This window comes from Lissotriton vulgaris, chromosome 2_1, assembly GCF_964263255.1.
Source record: "Lissotriton vulgaris chromosome 2_1, aLisVul1.2, whole genome shotgun sequence".
Lineage (NCBI taxonomy): Eukaryota > Metazoa > Chordata > Amphibia > Caudata > Salamandridae > Lissotriton > Lissotriton vulgaris.
In genome coordinates this window covers 1656293162-1656302938 of record NC_141687.1, presented here as the reverse complement: position 1 = coordinate 1656302938, position 9777 = coordinate 1656293162, and the positions used below count along the sequence as shown (strand labels likewise).

The 9777-nt window shown below is 47.4% G+C and overlaps 1 long non-coding RNA gene across 1 annotated transcript; it reads left to right on the top strand.

The window, feature by feature from the left end:
• Positions 1-2690: 2690 nt before the first annotated feature.
• Positions 2691-3403, top strand: LOC147733020 (uncharacterized). The gene is made up of 3 exons (XR_015308695.1): positions 2691-2780; positions 3039-3174; positions 3261-3403. It is a non-coding gene; the product is annotated as an uncharacterized LOC147733020 (long non-coding RNA).
• Positions 3404-9777: the final 6374 nt, after the last annotated feature.

The window sequence follows — 9777 nt, the reverse complement described above, 5'->3', positions numbered from 1 at the left end:
TTGTATGTTAACAAACAAACCAGATCACCAGTTGGCGCATAAGCCTGGTAGATAGACCTCCGGTCTCACCGAGGAAACGGACCACACATATCATTATCAACAATCAAACATTGTCACACTGACTGTACAAATCACTTGGCATGAGCATTGAAAATTCCAGTCTGTCAAATCCTTTAAAAGAAGGTGACAAGACATCGTTCGCAGTGGGATTTTTAAGGCAATACCCCTAACAGCCCGATGCAAAAAAATAATTATAACAAAATAACAAAACAGATCACTTGATTATGACTTATTTGGAATTTTAAAAAAAACAAAAATCGAACACAAAAGTCCTTACACAAACAAACCTTATATTCACAGATGATATTACACATAAACGTTATCAAATCGATACATTAACAGTTAAATATAAATATGAGCACACTCATACCTTTCCTCCGGCTCTGTCGCCGCCTGCCTCTCGCTTCCCCTGCCCCTTCTCTTACTAGGTGTCTGTACGTTTCTGTTCCAGTTAGTGTTCTTTCCTCACACTCTCTGCGCTTCACTTTCCTCCGGTTTTCTTTGCGCTTCTTTTCTCTTCTCTCTCGTCCCCATTTTTCTCCTAATTTTCATTATCGTCTCCACTCCTGCCTCCTCTTCTTCCCTTCTCGCACCCCGTCCCTTCTTGGAAGGTCTCTGCACCTCGCTCAGCTGTGCTAGCATGTCCCGTTACTCTGCCCTTCCCAAAGTTATGGCCTAGAAATAGGAACAAGTAAGATTCCCCCGCGCCCCTCTCACCCCACTCCGTTACACAAACCCCAGCACACCCCCCACACACACACCGAGAGCACTGGGGACTGACACAGCCACGTCCTGCCCAGAGAGAGCCGGGGTGGAGGCTTGAGGAGGCATGACCTCGCTCCTGTTATCCCAGAGCATGGTGAGTTTGTCTTAAGGAAAGTTTTGCATTTAAAGTATGTGAGGTGTCAGGGAGCACAGGACACCCGAGCTGTGTCAAGCGTAGCCCCCCTTTGTGGCCGGGGGCTCGGATGGGACAACCAACCAATCAGCTCTCACGTGCCCAGGAGTGCCCCGGAAGTCGATTTTTTTTGTGCTGAAATCTGCCTGTTCCGTTCGCGCCGAGGCCTGCGTGTTCCATTCGCGCTGAGGCCTGCCTGTTCCGTTCGCGCCGAGGCCTGCCTGTCCCTGCAGAGCTTTGAAGGTGCCTCGGACCACAGCCCTGCTTACAACTTCGCTCCGCAGCTGACCGACTGCAATCAAGCCTCAAGCAATGAAATAAACTTTACCCCACCCGGAAAAAGTCGGCACCTGCAAAAACACTCCTCTGGAGCATACCTATGCTCATCAATTCTATAGACCCGGTGCTGAGAAATAGGTGCCGGTGCTTAGCACCGGAAAGCACCGGCACAAATTAAGCACTGTGTAGTGTGCCCATGTGGCCTTGTATATGTGGGCAAAACAAGCCAACCGGTCAAAACAAGAATATCACAACACCGTTCAAGAATCAGATGCAGGAAAGAAGATGCACCTATGGTTTCACACTGTATTGCTAAGAATCATGGACCAGATGACATAAAATGGACAGTGGTTAAACACATTAAAGGCAAAAATGTGCCCCAAAACCTATCAAAGCAGGAAGCTACAACCATTATGTATCTTGGCACCGTAGATAATGGATTGAATGAACTTGCAGAAATTTCTAGCTTTGTATGACGGAGCTTCAATTTTCAGGCCCAAAAAGGAGCCGCATTCTCGATACAGTCATGACACAGACAATCATTTCCCTGACAATGCCTGCCCAACTTGAAGAACTTTCACACGTTACCTTGCCTCTCCTAGCAACAATGCTCCCCGAGACATTCTATTCCACATAAGTGCAAACAGAAGATTTGCTGTGATTACGAGATATGTAAGCCTCCAGTATTAAGAAAATACATCCTGTACATAAAAACACAAGTTAAACATAACCTTTCCAAACTCAAAGAGCCGGCAAGCACAGCCCAAAACAAACGTTAACTCTGAAATGTCCACAGCACCATAGTAACACCCCGAAAGTTGTACCAGCCCTCATGCACCAAGGAAACGGACTGGACCCATACACAGCTATTAAAACAACTTAACACCTGGACAGCACGGCGCTACAATCACAAGATTAGCCGCAACTCAGAAATGTTTAAAGTGTTACCGATACCTCCAGAAATGCACCAGCCCGTCATAGAAAACAATAATCAAAGCTATTATAACTCGGGACAACGGAAAGCTTCCTGCACCATGGCAACACGCTCCTTGACCTATAGGCAAGCAGCTTCTAAACCAAAGTGAAGCGCGACCAACCAGAATGAAGAAAAGTCAGGTCAAGTCCTGAAACAGCTAAGGATCGGCAATCCTGTTTATCCCAGGTTACTGATGTAATAATAATAAAGAGTGAATTACAAGACAATCTGCACCCTTGACATGCCACGGTGTTACAGACATCCACTTAGTTGGACCAGCCCGTCACAGTAATCAAGCCACAATAACTCCGGAACAACGGAAAGCATCATGCACCATGGCAACGCGCTCCTCAACCAATAGGCAAGCAGCTTCTAAAACTAGATTAAACACGACCAATTGGAACGAAGAAAAGTCAAGACAAGCTCTGAAACAGCCAATGACCGGCAATTCTGCGAAATCCAGGTTACTGACGAACCCGGCACAGGAGGAACGCCGCCACAAAGATACAACGTATCCAACTTGCGAAAACAACAACAGGCATACGGCGCCAGGACAAAGACAAAAAGGTACGAGTTGACCACGCATGAATATGCCATTATCCACAAAGCATCGAGCTCGGGGAGACTTACTTAGCCCGTTGTCTCGCCACATATAACGGTAAAACAACTGTGCAGAGACACTGTCTCATGGGCTCACAGGCTTAGCCGAGAATGAACACTTCCCCCCCCCCGACCCCATTGAGCAGGTTCATTAAAAACGCCGCACTAAAACATTAAAATAACCACAAATGTCCTTCCTTGTCCCCTCTCCACATCGTATTCTAGAAACATCCTGGTAAAGACTTCTAAACACGAGCAACCCCCAGAAGAAAACATTCCTTTGCTGCTTGGCTCAGCGTTTGAAGCAATGTAAAGACACGAAGGATAAAGAATCAGAACAATCACCGTTCTACTAAAAAGGGTATGTGATCCTTAATATTAACTCTACATAAATGTACACAAGACTCTTGATCCCCCCACTAAAACATGCCCCTTATAACCCCACAGGTGTAGCATGATGTCCTACAAAACACTACCATGAGCCCTGATGAAGACCTTTCCAAACTCATTTCCTGTTATCCGAAAGAAGGTCGAAACGCGTAGGCTTACTACCCAGGCCAGGAGAACCAGATGCCTTATGACCTAATATACCAATAGGACATACAGTGAGAGATGTATCTCACACCACGGCCAAAAAAAGCCTAAAAAGACCTCTTGGACCTTATACAGGACAAAATTCACTGTTTCTTTGTTGGAAATAATCATACCTCGAAGAATAGTTAATCTATTGAAAGAGAGAAGGACTGATCTTCTAGCGAATTTGGCTAAATAACAAATCTGCAAGCCCATTTTTTGTGTGTGCTTTAGGAACAATAACATTGAGATCAGAGTTTTCTTCAATTTTGTGAAATGTTGATTTTTGTTTTTATGTTATGTGATGAAATGTCGTAAAGAATTGAATTTAATTACTGTTACATGTTGAATGTATTCTATTAATGGAGATGACCTAAACAAATGTGCTATCACCCAATTGTGCAATATTGAAAAAGTTTTTTGAAGAAAATGCAAAAATTTAAATTGCTCACAATGTCAATAAAATAGGACATTGGGTAAAATCTTCTGCATAATTCATGGTGTCAGAGGCAACTGCTTTTTGTTACATTTTGACTTGATTCCAGCCTCTGATTACCTTAAGAGAATCAAACCCCTGTTTGTTTGCTTAACTACAGGGCTCCACTGGGCCCTGACCCAAACATTTTGTCCAGGCTGAAACTCAATCAGAGTGGCATTCTGATCATACCACAGTTTCCTCTCTTCCTGGCTGGCTTCCAGAATCACCTGAGCGAGCTGTCTGAAACGCCTAGTCTGGTTCCTGAATGCCAGCATATAACTGTAGACATCCTGGGGATGTTTACTGGGAGCTTTCTCCCAGCCTTCTTTCACCAGACTCAGAGGTCCTCTTACCAGGTGACCATACAGTAGTTCAAAGGGACTGAACCTTAAGGAAGTCATTGGGACCTGCTTTTTCAAGCAGACAAAAGGCATGGCAAGAGGACGTCCCACTTATGCCTCATGGGTTCCTCAAGACTAACCCTAGGTGAAGTACTCTGCTAGGTTCACATAGTTTGCGAAGTTTGCGCTACTTAGCACTACGCGAATTGCACGTAGCACAGTGCAAACACGCGTAGCGTAGCGGTCATATTTTGCTTGCTCACGGTCCTCAACGACAAGCTGGTGACCGCGTGCGAGCAAAATGACATCCCGGCGAGACTTTTTCCTCGTTCTCGTTTGCGATCAGCAACATCAAGTTGCCGATCGTGACCATGGAAAATAAACCTCCTGGTGAGATTTTCAATGCGGGAAGGTCAGGTTTCTCATTGCGAGTGGTCGCGTATGCTCGCGACAGCTCACGATGAAAAACTACCAGTCCGCGTTGAGAAAGCTGCCGGTCGAGTAGAAATGTACTCGAGCGGCAGAAACTGACTGCTTGCACTTTGCAAGATTCGGTTTGCACTGATTGCACAGTGTGGACAAGCATCCAGCACTGTCAATCAGTGCGAACAGCATTTTGCACAGGGCACTTCGCAGTTCGCATAGCTACGTGTAGCTCACGTAGTGCGAAGTGCACTTCGCATAGCTACGCGTAGCGCTTCTATGTGAACTAGGCCCAGGGTTACTCAAGACCCATAATCATGCCCTTCAGGGTCCGGTTGAATCTCTCAACCAGCCGAATACCTTGGGGGTGGGAGTGGTGAACTTGTTCGTTACACTGCACTCCTGCCACAGGGACTTCATATATTTGGATATGAAGTTGGTACCATGGTCTGACACCACCTCTCTGGGGAGCCCCACACGGGAGACAATCCCCATCAATGCATGTCCCACCACGGGGGCTGTCACTGTCCTGAGAGGGATGGCTTTCGGGTACCGGGTAGCATGTTCCACCAAGACCAGGATAAACCTGTTGCCCATGGCTTTCTTGGGGCCCAGAGGCCCCACAATATCAATGCCCACCCAGTCAAAGGGTGTACTGACCACAGGGAAAGGTTGGAGAGGAGCCTTGTGCTTCTTTCCATTTTTACCACTTGCCTGGCAAGTCTGACAAGTCCTGCAATGAGTATCTAATCTCTTGCACATGTGCTGCCAGTAAAAGTGGATGACAAGCCTGTCAAAGGTCTTGTCCTGCCCCAGTTGTCCAGTTAAAGGTACATCATGAGCCAAACCCAGTAGGAAGGCTCTGAAGCACTGGGTGCCACCAGCACACAGGCTGACCCAGTCTCAGCAAACTTAGGCTCGCCATACAGGAGACCATTCTCCCAGTAGATTCAATGTGATCTAGACTGATCACCTTCTGCCTGGTTTGTGGCCTGTTGCCGCAAACCCACAAGGGAAGGGCACTTCTTCTGCTCCTCACAGAATTCCTTCCTGGAGAGTCTTCCTTCTTGCTGCCAATGGGACAGCTCCGGCAGGTCCCCCAGTTCAGCTACTTGCTCCCCTGTGGGTTCCAGGGCATCCCCATCAAGGTCTGCCTCCTCCTGGATCATGGGAACTGTGGGAGCTGGTTTCCCATGCCCCCTACTGATTCTATTTAAGGCAGGTACTTGGGCCATACTTTCAGGCTCCAGGTCCTCTTGAACCCCCTTACTGGCTGTCATAGACCGAGTGGTCACACACACCCACTCAAGCAGACCCATCATTTCTAAAGGAGACCATCTCTCCACCTTAGCCCAAGGGGAGTTCTCTAAATCGTTGCCCAATAGACAATCCACAGACATGGCTGGCCTCACAGCTACTTGAAGGGTACCTGTGACCCCCCAAATCAAAGGGAACCTGAGCCACCTCACATTGGCTCTATTAGTTGTCCTTGGCAACTACAGGGAAGAATACTTAGGGGTTCACCTGCTCCTTAGACACCAGCCGACAGCTGACAGCTGTCACACTAGCCCCGGTGTCTCTCAGAGCCTCCACCCTATGGCCATTTATGGTCACCACCTGCTTGTATTTCTTAGTGTTATCAGGCAGCAGAGTCCTAGGGACCGTCTCACAATTTCCTAAAGAGACAAGGGACATTTCTGTGGGACCCCACCCACCTTGGCACCCATCTCCTCACCCCCAGGGCTACACTTGCCATCTGACGGGGTGGTGCACGAGGTGGTGCATTGGGATCCCTCTGGGGACAATTGGGATCACACCAACAGTGGCCCACTAGACCATACTTAAAACATGTAGGGGGGCCCCTGTGAACTGGTTGCCTGTCAGGGCATCTGGCTTCTTCTCAGAGAAGGCTGGGAACCATTTATTTATTTATGGGGTTATACCGCGCTTGAATCGACTCCCGAAGGAGTATCTCTGCGCACAGACGCCAGTAGCAGAAGTAAGGGAGCAATCAATCCAAAAGAGTAGGTACTAATCAGGAATTCAAAGGTGAACTAATTCTGGAACAGGGAAGTTTTTAGCCTTTTTCTGAAAGTCAAATGGTTCGAACAATGCCTCAGCAGAAAAGGGAGTTTATTCCATAGGGCAGGGCCAACCACTGACAGGGCTTTACCGCCCTGTCTTGTCTTTCTTACCGTAGGCACTCGAAGGAGATGCTTATTACTGGACCTAAGGGTGCGAGCGGGGTTGTATGGAATGAATTTTTCTGCCAAATATGAGGGTCCTAGTCCGTGTAGACCCTTGTGGACCACGCAGCAGATCTTAAACTTTACCCTTTTGGCGACCTGACAGCCAGTGCAGTTTTTCTAGGAGAGGTTTTGAGGGGGATCTAGGAGGTGCATTAAGAACTAACCAAGCAGCGGTGTTCTGCACCACTTGAAGTTTACCCAATACTCCGTCATTATCGGATGCCAACAGTCCGTTGCAGTAGTAAAGACGAATAAGCACCAGGGCCTGCACCAAGGTTTTTCTGGTAGAATCAAGGAGTAGGGGAAACACTTTACGGAGGAGTCCTATAACGTGAAAGCAGGATCCCACTATGCTGTTTCCATGCTGCTTTAGGGATAGCTCCTGGTCCAAGTGTACCCCCAAGTTCTTTACCATCTGTTTGGGTTCGGGGACCGGGCCTAGATCTGACGGCCACCAGTCAGGGGTCCATAACATTTTGGCCTCCCCAAAGAGCATGACCTCTGTCTTACCCACATTACATTGTAGGATGTTCGAGGACATCCATTGGGAGACCGCCTTCATGCCCACGGAGAAGGACTGTTTGACCTCAGAAGTAAGAGATTTAAACGGGAAGAGGAGCTGGGTGTCCTCAGCATATGATACTGGAATGAAACCAAAAGCTCTCATAATCCTTGCCAGGGGGGCCACATAGATGTTAAAGAGAGTAGGGCTCAAACATGAGCCCTGTGGCACCCCCTTAGTGATCTCTACCTCCACAGATCAGAACGCACCCATGTTAACACATTGAGTGCGATCGGAAAGAAAGCTCCTTAACCAGGCCAATGCCATGCTCTCAACCCCAATCTCTGCAAGACCTCCGAGCAAGATGTTATGTGATATAGTATCGAATGCTGCCGATAAATCCAGCAGCACCCGGACCACCGAGTGACCCTTGTCCCATTCCCTTGGTTCCCTTGGGGATTACTTTGGAGCCCTCTCTTCCTCAAAATCTAGATCCATAGATGCGTTGGATGCTGTTTTGCTCATGGCAATAAGATTTGGCAGTCCTTAGCAAAAATAACAGTTCCAAGAGAAAAAAATTGACCAAAATGTATGTGGTTGCGTTTGGTCTGCACTCACTAGTATTGTACACAAATCACTGTATATGTGTCACAAATGCAAGTACAGAATCCTCACCGCTGACCACCAATGTTAGAACTGGGGGTCTCTAGTTGGCAATGGTTTTCACCTTTGCCCAAATAGGGACCCTTGCTTCTAGTCAGGGTACGGGGGTTACACTCCTAAAATAACCCCAGCTCAACCCTGTGGTACCTTGGTACAATCATATAGGCTTATCTCAGAGGCAGTGTGTAAAGCATTTGTGAACACATACAGTAATACAGTGAAAACACTACAGAGGGACACCACACAGGTTTTATAAAAATAAGTATTCTTTATATAGACTTAACACAAGACCCAAACAACAACAATCCACAATACAGTATTAGGAAAATGACTTTTAAATGATAAAAATAGCTTAGTTCAAAGATGATTGTAAATGTAACACATTTCTCACAAAGTACCTTTGGATGCGTAACGGAAGATAAACAAAAGGTTCGCAGGGAGAGCAATGCATCAGTTCCTTGCTTCGGGGGAGGCGATGCATCTGTTCCTCAGTGGTTGCGCACAGTAGGTGATGCGTCTGTTCCTTACCGGAGAGGAGGTGATGAATCGATATCTGATTGCGTTCCAGTTATGATGTGACAACATGGCACATCGGTGCGACGATACGGTGCGTTGAGACAAGATGGCGTCTATGATGCGGTGCGACAATGTGAAGGTGATACATGCACGCCGGACGACGGTGACGCATGCACGCCTGAGTGTGGCAACTCAGGAACTTCTGAACCGTGACAGGCCCTGTGACACGCTTTTCCGGTAATGCGAAGACAAACAGCTGCGATGGTGACACGCTCCTCCGGTGATATGGCGGCAACCTCTGAGGCAGCGATACGCTTCTCTGGTGATGCGACAGCAACAGCTGAGGTGGCGACACACTTCTTCTTTTTGCGTCACGCTTCCAGCTCCCACCAATACACTGGCTTTTGCAGACAGAATTCCCAGCAAGGAAATTCAGCGGGGAGTTGGTGGTGAAGTCTTGTATCCCTGAGACTTCAGCAGGAAGCTAGCACAATTCAAGTCCTTGGAGATTCTTCTTCAAGATGGTGAATGTTCATTAAAAGTTCCTTTTCCTTTCCTTGACAAATAAGTAACCATTGCAGGCCAACCCCAGAAAATAGCACAATGGCACAGGGGAAGTCAAATCCTTCCACTTCCTTGGTTCTTCTCCTTGGTAAAGGTTTGTCTTGATTCTCAGAAGTGATCTATAGTCTTGGAGACTGGGCCTCAATATTTATACTACTAATTTCTTTGTTCTCTGAAGGCAGAGAGTGTCTTTACCTGGCCAAAACCAGTTCTGTCCTCACTGTTGTAGCTTCCTGGCAGGAGGTGGAGACAGCATTGTTGAAAGCAGACCATGCCACACATACCAGGGCATGTCCTAACTTTTCCTTACAATGCACCCTGCCCTTGGGCCTGCCTTAGGGGTGGCTAACATGTATAAAAGGGATGGTTTGGGACTGTCAAGTGGGTGCACTTACCAAGTCGACATGGCAGTACTAGGCTGCACACGGGCTCTGCAATGCCAAGCCTGAGACACACTTTACAAGCTGCTTCTGTGGGTGGCACAGTCAGTGCTGCGAGCACACTAGCAGCATTTGATCTACAGGCCCTGGGCACATATGGTGCACTGTACTAGGGTCTGACAAGCAAATCAAATAAGCCAATCAGGGAGTCACTAATCCATTACAACAATTTACAATAGGGAGCACTTGCACTGTGGCACTGAATAGCAGTGTCA